At 41.2% G+C, this 10,154-nt stretch overlaps 2 pseudogenes across 2 annotated transcripts in view; one reads left to right on the top strand and one right to left on the bottom strand.

Moving 5' to 3' along the window:
* Positions 1–10,154, top strand: part of LOC148376968 (uncharacterized) — an 80,338-nt pseudogene that overhangs the window by 45,596 nt on the left and 24,588 nt on the right. The gene's annotated exons all lie outside the window — the stretch shown is intronic.
* LOC148376971 (uncharacterized) lies at positions 4,007–6,851 on the bottom strand (annotated as a pseudogene). Its single transcript, XR_015852554.1, has 2 exons — positions 6,319–6,851; positions 4,007–5,416 (listed from the first exon to the last, which is right to left on the bottom strand). The product of XR_015852554.1 is annotated as an uncharacterized LOC148376971 (transcript).

The following is a 10,154-nucleotide window of genomic DNA, read 5'->3' as shown; positions in this document are numbered from 1 at the left end:
TAACAATGACTTATCACCTCGCCCGGGGGGTAGGGCGATGACTTATCCCTATCCCAAGCTTCAAAGGACTATTGGGAAATTTGCATCGATGACGGCGCCGACCAATCAGCCAGCGGCTTGGTCATGGGGCGTGAACATTTCATCAGCATGGATTATACCAGGGCAACCCTGGAAGCCCCCGTCATCTACTGCACACAATTGTAAAATTGGCACAGGCGGAGACCTGTTTTGTTTCAACTCTTTGATTCGGCTGAATAAATTAATATGTGGACTGTATTTGGCGCTCGGCTCAATAATTTCCCTGACTTTAGAACATGCTCCAACTGTAAGGGATTACACAAGACACGGGAAGTGTCTTCGGAGTCAGATTTCAGTATAATAAATGTTAAAACCATACAACCGCCAAGATCACTCTCTGAATCACAGATCGGAAGATGGAAGTGTTGCCCATGATTTCTTTTATGGCCGCTGAACATCATGTCCTGATGGACTTATATGAACTTTTGAAAGAAGGTAGACTAAAAAAAAGGTTATACAAGCACTATAAATAAGGAAAGGACAACGCCTGGTACTTTTGAAACAACATCCTACACATAAAGATGTTTTAGCATAATTGGCCAAACTACAAGATTATTGAAAATATGAGAAACGGTCTGTGTTTTAGCTAACATGATCAAATACTGTAAATTCAATCTTTAAACAGCAAGATGCCAGACAAACATAGCAGCGCCTACCAAGTATAGATTCTGCTATGTAAAAGACATACAAATTTTCTAGATTAATGAATATTTATAAAAAATAGTTTGATAGTTCATGTGTTTTTGACTGTTATTCTAATCAATGGTTTTCTGTTCTGAATTAAGTTTTTTTAACCAGTAAGAGGCACTAAATATTACACAATAGCCCTTTTAAAGCTGTATTATAAAAGAATGTCTAAAAATAAACGAGGCAATCAAACAATTCAATAGGCATAACAGTAAATCAGTATGCTGTCATAAGACGACGTTTCTTAAAATAATACTGTAAAAACTAGACAATTCCCGCAGCAATTGTAAGAGTTGTGATGGATCTGGCAGATGATTCCGGTATGTATTTATAACCCCGGTTGTTAGCATTATGAGTTATCATAAAGATTTTTACTCAGAGAGATGTTTCTCTCATTTTTTACTTGGTTCTATGGGGGACAAGCACCAGTCGTTAAAATATTGCCATTACCAAAATTATTTAGCATAAAGAAGTTACGCCAGCCCAACACTTTGCTAGCGGCACACATAGCTGTTAGCATCCTTTCGCTAGCATCCACTCTTTGGAATTCACCATTTACCCATGGTTAAAGGTAATGTGGGGTCGGGCCCCCTCATGCCACCCTGGACAGTCCCTGCTTACTATAACTACCCTCAGGAAAGCCCTGGTTGCCATGGCTACACATTGATTTGTATGGGCCAATGTATTCCGGATGGGAGAAATTCAAAATACATAGACTCGTATGGCTATAGTCCTGGTCGGGCCGGCATTTTTAGTACATGAATCGTAGGGCTACTCGGAGTGGTTTCAGGAAAGGAAGAGGATGTGTGGATCAGGTGTTTGCAGTGCGACAGGTGTGTGAGAAATATTTAGCAAAATGTAAAGATGTTTATTTGGCTTTCATGGACTTGGAAAAGACGTATGACAGAGTTGATAGAGAGGCGTTGTGGCAAGTGATGGTAATGTATGGAGTGGGTGGAAAGTTGTTGGAAGCATTGAAGAGATTTTATATGAACAGCAGAGCATGTGTAAGAGTAGGGAGTGAGACAAGTGAGTGGTTCCCTGTGTTGACTGGTGTGAGGCAGGGGTGTGTCATGTCATCGTGGCTGTTTAATGTGTACATGGATGGTGTGGTGAGAGGTGAATGCAGAGTATTTGGCAGAGGTGAAGAGATGATGGATAACAGTGGAACAGTGTGGCAGGTAAGTCAGTTGTTTGCAGATGACACAGCGCTTGTGGCTGATTCTGAGGAGACAATGAGAAGGTTGGTAACGGAGTTTGGAAGAGTATGTTATGTGTGAATGTTGGGAAGAGTAAGGTGATGAAGTGTTTACGCCATGTCGTGGTCATGGCGTTGGAAATGAGGTTGAATGGACGGGTACTGGAAGAAGTTGAAAGCTTTAGGTACTTGGGATGTGATGTTGCTGCAGTTGGTGGAATGGATTGTAAGGTATTGCACAGAGTGAATCAAGGAAGTAAGGTTTTGGGTGCTCTGAGGAGAGTGATGAGCAACAAGAGTATGGATATTAAGAGGCGACTGTATGAGAGTGATTGTGCCGACTGTGTTGTATGCTGCAGAGACTTGGAGCCTGAATGCAGATTTGAGAAACAAGAACAAGACGGTCCCAAAATAAACTATTTATTGGAAATAGAAATAAAGACATAGTTTTGATTTGTCGATGAGACGGCAACACAATGACACAAGGCTCTGTGAGTACTTCTATATATTACACATTGCAGAGAAGAAAAAAACAACTCAAAATTCAATGACTAATAATTACAGTTTAATATGAGAAGAAACATATTACATTGCAGGAATGAGGTTGCAGTCAAGACACAAAATCGGATGAGTTCACTGAAACCGAATACTTCAAAACAAGTGCTGATGGGAATACCTTAAGTTTAATTTCTGTCCACCTTTCTCCAAAACTGTAAATTTAAAAAAAAAGATCAAATGAACAAATGAACTTATGACATTCTGATTCTTAAACAAATGTAAATGTATGGAATTGCATTTGGTCGAAAACAAACCTCGGCTCAAATTCAAAGAACATCCAGTCAAGAATTTACTTTTCGAATATAATTACACGTGATTTAAGATAAGTACATTCAAATAAAGACACGCTTTGATTACAGGAATATTTATTATATTGTCGATTCATACAGTCGCATATGAAAAAGAAAATCCTGGTATTACAAAAAACCAAGAGAAATGCTTAAGCAGGGATTACAAGTAAGATCTTGGGCCCAGAGCCAGGCCCGAACCCTTAAAACCCTTAAAATGTCAATCATTAGGTCGGGCCATTTTGTGTTTACTTTCGCGGAAAATAAAAGCTTTGGGTTTATCTCGGGCACCATTTGTCAAATCCAGTTAATCCGTCGGGTTCGGGTTTATATTGCAGCTGGTCAGGTCAGGCTGAATTTTTTAGGCCTGACCTTAACTCTAGCAGGGATAGATTTGTTAACTTGCTTGAGTTTTAGGCTCAACATTTTGAGCTGATGTTCAGCGGCCGTAAAAGATCAAGGGCCACACTTTTCCATTTTTCGATATGTGATTCAGAGATGGAACGTACAACCCGTTAAGCCAGACTATATCAAGCTAACCCCAGGAAAAGACGTCATCTTGATTCAGTCAATCCAAAATGTAAAACGTGTGTATGCAAGAGATGCTTGAAAAATCATAGTGGAAGATACTGAGGAGATACAATAGTAATTGCTGTTATTTATCATTTAATTTCATATCATCAGGCAAAAGAGGATCAGAGTTGCAAAACTCAGGGATTTGAAAAAAAAAAAAACACAAAACATTTTAGCCAATGGAATACAAATCGGGCCCTGCGACTGGCTGACAACCAGTTCAGGGTGTTGCCTGCCCAATGCCCGAAGGCGGCTGGGATGGGCTCCAGCACCTACTCAGGATAAAGGGTGCAGATAGATGGAGGAATACAAATAGGCTATGTTAAGCTAACGTATAAAGTACACAAATTAGTTCATTCAGTGGTAGCTGTGTTTTTAAAAATGTAAATACAAATGATCAGCTCATACCAAACAAAGTGATAAGTGCTTTTCTCACCAGCACAATCGTGGTCCCAAGCTTTGACTAGACTAGGGAATCTGCAAACTGATCAAGAAAATGGTTTTACATCAGTGTGAGCTTTTAAGTGATTTTTAAGGTAATATTTCCAGGTGAATCTTTGACCACAAACCGAGCAGGAATAAGGTTTTTCACCAGTGTGAATCCTTGTATGTGTATCTAAGCTTCCTTTCCTAACGAATTTTTTACCACAAACTGAGCAGGAATGAGGTTTTTCACCGGTGTGAATCCTTGTATGTATATCCAAGTTTCCTTTCCGAGCAAATTTTTGACCACAAACTGAGCAGGCAAAAGGTTTTTCACCAGTGTGGGTTCTTATGTGTGATTTTAAGTGTGATGTCTGGCCGAATTTTTGACCACAAACTGAGCAGGCAAAAGGTTTTTCACGGATATGAATCGTGGTATGCGAATCTAAAGTTCCTTTCAGACCGAATTTTTGACCACAAACTGAGCAGGCAAAAGGTTTTTCACCAGTGTGGGTTCTGGCATGGCTTTTCAAACTTCCTTTTTGAGTGAATTTTTTACCACAATCTGAGCAGGCAAAAGGTTTTTCACCAGTGTGGGTTCTGACGTGGCTTTTCAAACTTCCCTTTTGGCTGAATTTTTGACCACAAACTGAGCAGGCAAAAGGTTTTTCACCAGTGTGGGTTATTACGTGCAGTTTTAACCTATCTTTCCGGCTGAATTTTTGGCCACAAACTGAGCAGATGAAGGGCTTTTCCCCAGTGTGTGTTATCACATGCGTTTTTAACATGTCTTTCTGGGTGAATTTTTGACCACAAACTGAACAGGCAAAAGGTTTTTCACCAGTGTGGGTTCTTAAGTGAATTTTTAAGTGCTCTTTCTGTCTGAATTTCTGACCACAAACTGAGCAAGAAAAGGGTTTTTCACCACTGTGGGTCCTTGAGTGGATTTTTAAGTGTGATTTCCGTGTGAATTTTTGCCCACAATCTGAGCAGGCAAAAGGTTTTTCACCTGTGTGGATTTTTGCGTGCTTCTTTAGGTAATCTTTCAGGCTGAATTTTTTACCACAAACTGAACAAATAAAAGGTTTTTCACCAGTGTGGGATATTGCGTGAATCCTTAAGCCTTTTTTCTGACTGAATTTTTGACCACAAACTGAGCAGGCAAAAGGTTTTTCGTCAGTGTGAGATATTGCATGCATCTTTAAGCCTTTATTCTGGCTGAATTTTTGAACATCAACCGAGCAGGCAAAAGGTTTTTCACCAGTGTGGACAAGGATATGGCGTTTCAAACTACATTTGTGTCTAAACGTTTTCTCACACTGCGAACATTTGTGATATGTGTTATCACCTTCCGACTGTTCGTCGTCATCTGTTGTCCCGGAGCTTCTGTTTGGAAACACCTTCTCCTTGTTCTCTTCATGATGATCTTCGGAGGTGAAACTGGCCCCAGTCACCAGAAAATCCTTCAAATCTTCCTCCTTTTTAATGTAAATAGGGTCCAACTCGTCCTTCTCCATTTTGACGTCAACCGTGTCTAAATACTCATCTTTCTCCTTTTTAACGCTTGGCATCGTTTTCTCCTGTTGCGCAGGAAGATACTCTTGACTGACATCTGCAGGACATGAACCACACAGTTTTCCTAAATCTCAAATATTCACACACACACAAATATTTTTTTAATAGCAAAGGTATCGCTACAAAAATCCTTTCAGCATTTCTATCCCTCCAAAATAATACTGCTCTGTCCTGCAATGAATATATGTGAAAAAATGTATGGTTGTATTTTGCAGGGTCATACTGGAAGTACAGAAAATTAGTTTTTCGGGAGGTATGGTACAGAAGACTGCTAACATGCCTTCAGACTGCCTAATAACAAGAATGTTAAAGCACTTCAACCAAAATGGAAGGATTTTTCTTACCTTGAAATCGCAACCTAAAAATTTCAAGATTTCAAGCACCCGCCAAACCCCGCGTAAGTTATACATTATCCCCTCAGGCATGTTTATTTGATTTTTTTTTAAATTTAGCATCATAAAAATGGAAAACAATCCAGGGATGGCACCATCTAGTGGTTCATGTGGTTCTACACTTCCACACGTTGTTAGCTTAGCATAGTTTAGTCCATTTGTTATTCACCTCCATAGCGACTCGAAGGCCGACTGAAAAAATCCAGTGGTATGAACATTTAGGTTTCAAATGTATTACCAGAAAATTAAATCCCTACTTTTCAAAAGTCTACCAAGTATTTGAAGAAGAAATGACGCTGCATTTTACGTTTCTTCCACACTAAAGTGCATACAGTGAGAAGAAATGGCGACTCAAACACTCAACTTTTTATTTTAGCCTTTGATTGAATTCGACTGCAAGGTAAATTCCTATTTCGTCAACATGCGCGTATAATTGATTTGGTCTCGACGCCGAGCCACTCGATAGAAATCAGACACATATCGTGCAATAGACTCAAAGAGCCACAAAATAAGAAAAGAAATCGTTGTAGAAATGAAAGTGGCCAACCTGTTTGTAGCGCCTTGCTAATGCTAACTGGGTTTAGCCGTCGATCTTCTCGCTCGTTGTCATCTTGAAGCTCCTCTTTCAAATTTCCTTTTCCCCTCTCGCACATTTTAGTCACTTTTAAAACTCTTGTACAGAGTTAAATGCTGTTAGATGGAGTTGAATTCTGCGCACGACAGCAGCAGAACGCCACGAGGCCACAAACAATGGCGGCAGTGGTGTCTTCTTCTCGATTTGCATCCATCTCTTTGGTGCATTAGCGCCCTCTAGCATCACATCCTCGTCACTGTTCCATTGTAGCGTCTTTGGCGAACGAAACGGGGATATGAGCCCACTCCCTTCCAAATGCTCTCTCTCTTTCACGCTCTCTCGAACAAATTTGCTGTTAAAATTCTGAAAAAATAACTTAACATCTTTCATATGTTTGGTGGAAGAGAAATGTTGCTGTACATAGAAAAAGATTCCATTCATTTTCATCTTTCTTCAAAAGTTTTCGCGTTTTGAGTGAAATTGGTGATGCTAAGTGGTCTCGTCGTCTATTTGTTAAAGTCTTTCCTAAATTGCCTTCCAGCAGCATTTTGGAATCTGTTTCCTTTCTTTAAAGTCAACTCTGGTTGCCATCATTGAGTTCAATAAATTCAGTCTATAAAGAAAGAAGAAATATATATATTTTTTGGGACACCCTGTATATCAAGTCAATCTTTTTAGCAAAACTGTACGGACGCTCCCCTACTTAGGAACCTTCGATTTGCAATCAATCCGAAAAAAATGTTCGGGACGTTGAAACATTTCCCGATATTGCTGTAAGTTAGATTTAGTATTGTGCACCTTTTTCCCAGTACGGGACAGTACTGTAGTGCTTCTTTCCGCCGCTACTGACGTGTGGCGCTGTGAGAGGCAAGGCAAGTTTATTTGTATAGCACAATTCATACACAAGGCAATTCAAAATGCTTTACAGAAATGGCAGACAGGTTAAAAACACACAATAAAAGACATTGAAAATTTTAAATGTGTTTTTTAAAATGCATTCAAACCACAGATAAAACATCATCAAATCAATGAATTAAAATAAGGTAAAAGTGAAGAGTACAGATAGAACCCTTTCAGTTGTATGCAGAGTTGAACAGAGCTGTTTTCAGCCTGGACTTAAACACAGTCAGAGTAGACGCCTGTCTGACGTCATCAGGAAGACTATTCCAGAGTTGAGCTGCATGGAACCCTGTTTAGTCCTGGCTCTGAGCACCAGCAGAAGGCCTGTCCCTGAGGTTCTCAGGGTCCGAGATAGTTCATATGGGACCGACGTGTAACAGATGTACTTTGGTGCTAGACCATGAAGAGACTTATACACCAGCAGATCTGTTTTAGAGTCTATTCTCTGAGCGACAGGAAGCCAGTGCAGAGACTTGAGCACAGGACTGATATGGTCCTTCTTCCTGGTTCTAGTCAGGACCCGAGCAGCAGCGTTCTGGATGTTCTGCAGCTGTCTTACAGCTCATTTAGAAAGTCCGGTCAGAAGGCCGTTACAGTAGTCTAACCTGCTAGAAATAAATGCATGAATAAGTTTCTCTAAGTCTGGTTTAGACAGTAAACCTTTGATTCTGGCAAAGTTTTTGAGATGGTAAAAGGCTGATGATGTTATGGATTTCATGTGGCTGTTAAAGTTTAGGTCTGAGTCCATTACTACCCCGAGATTTCTAACCTGATTTTTAGCTTTTAAACGAAGTGATTCCAGATGACTGAGTAACCCTACCCAACCTTGTAACAAGACTATTAGACTGGGAACATTAACACTTGTGTTGATAACATCGTACCCACAATACGAGTCAGGAAGTTTCCAAACCAGAAGCCCTGGATACATTTTCAGGTACGCCGCATGCTGCTCGCTCGATGTATTGCACACACATCAGGCAATGAGGCTGACTACAAAAGTTTTAAGTACAGGAAAACATTACAGCGGCAAAGAGACAGTAGAGAGAAAAACTGGAAGGCTTCTACTCAACTACTGATTATGGGCGGATGTGGAGAGGCTTGCAGCACATCACAGCCTACAAGACCACCACCAGCACAATCTGGTCTGGAGACAGTCTGCCAGACGACCTCAATGCATACTACATCCACGTTGAGGCCACCAACAGCGACACAGAGACACGCACCTGGACCGCCAGACTCCTTCACCACCACCAATAGTCTCATCGAGGCAAGTACTCAGAGTGCTGAAGAGAATCAACCCCCACAGAGCAGCAGGACCACACATCCCTGGCCGTGCTCTCAGGGTATGCGCCAATGAGCTGGCAAATGTTTTTACTTGTATTTTCAACCTTTCCCTCAGTAAAGCACAGTTCCCTCCAGTTTTAAGAGCACAACCATTGTCCCCCTCCCTAAGAAGACCCCACCCACCTGCCTGAACGACTACAGACCTGTAGGACTCACTCCAATAATTATGAAGTGCTTTGAGTAAGTAGTTCTTCCCCACATCCAGAGCAGCATCCCAGACAACCTGGACCCCCTACAGTATGCCTATAGGACCAACAGATCCACCTCAAATGCCATCACAGCTGTTATTCATCATGCCCTGTTCCACTTGGAAAACAAGGACTTCTACATCAGGATGCTTTTTGTAGATTACAGCTCCTCCGCCTTCAACACAGTCATCCCCTATAACTGATTCTGGATTTCAGAAGGAATGGCAGGAATCCAGAACCACTCATTATAAAAGGAGACTGTATAGAGAGTCCACTCTTTCAAATTCCTGGGTGTGCACATCTCTGACGACCTCTCCTGGTCTGCAAACACCAGAGCGGTGGTAGGGAAGGCCCAGCAGCGACTGCACTTCCTGAGAGTGCTCAGGAAAAATAATCTAAAACAGCAGGTGTCCTTTTGCAAAGCCACAGTGGAGAGCATTTTAACATACTGCATTACGGTGTGGTATGCTGGGTGCACAGCAGCAGACAGGAAAAAGCTCCAGAGGGTCAGCAAAACAGCCCAGAAAATCGTCAGTTGCTCCCTGCCCAGTCTGGAGTACATTGCCTGCTCTCGCTACCTCAGCAGAGCAGAAAACATCATCGAGGACTTTTCTCACCCCGGCCACCACCTCTTCGACCAGCTGCCTTCCGGCAAGCGCTACAGGTCACGCAAAACAAAAACAAACAGACTCAGACACAGTTTCTTCCCCACAGCCATTACCACCCTAAACAGACACCGCACAAAAAACTGAAAACTCTTGCAAAAAACGACCTCACACGAATGTAAAATGGTACTCACGTACATGCTGTCTGCACTATGTTTGTTCACTGCTCAAAACAGACACCGCACAAAAAAACTGAAAACTCGTGCCAACACTAACTCGAACGAATATAATGGTACTCATGTCTATGTTCTTGCACATGTCGACTGCACTACGTTTACTGCTCACCTTGCACAATGTCTGACCATTTCTTTTTTCTGCACTATGATGACTATGTTTGCACCAATGCATATGCTGACTATTTTTTTTGCACTATGATGACTTTTGCACCAAATTCAATATTGCACACCCCTTACGATACCAACGGTATCACGATAACAACTGTATGTAACAGCCCACATGCCGACATTTCTTGTGTAAATACCATGTAAATTATAACTATGGCCTTACCCCCCTTGTTTTATAACCTTATCTTCTCTGTTCCTTTATCTTCTGGCTCAAACCTCACTGTGAATGTGTAAAACTGGAGTGTCATGCCCAATTTCGTTCTCACAATATGTTAACCCATTTTGTAACAATGACAATAAAGGTAGATTCTATTCTATTCATAAACTCACTCACAAACTATTCACAATCGGTTTGCACCCTCTGCGAC

This window comes from Urocampus carinirostris, chromosome 1, assembly GCF_059441175.1.
Source record: "Urocampus carinirostris isolate Australia breed hairy pipefish chromosome 1, RoL_Ucar_1.0, whole genome shotgun sequence".
Lineage (NCBI taxonomy): Eukaryota > Metazoa > Chordata > Actinopteri > Syngnathiformes > Syngnathidae > Urocampus > Urocampus carinirostris.
Note: the sequence above shows the minus strand (reverse complement) of the source record. Positions and strands in the feature narration are given on the sequence as shown.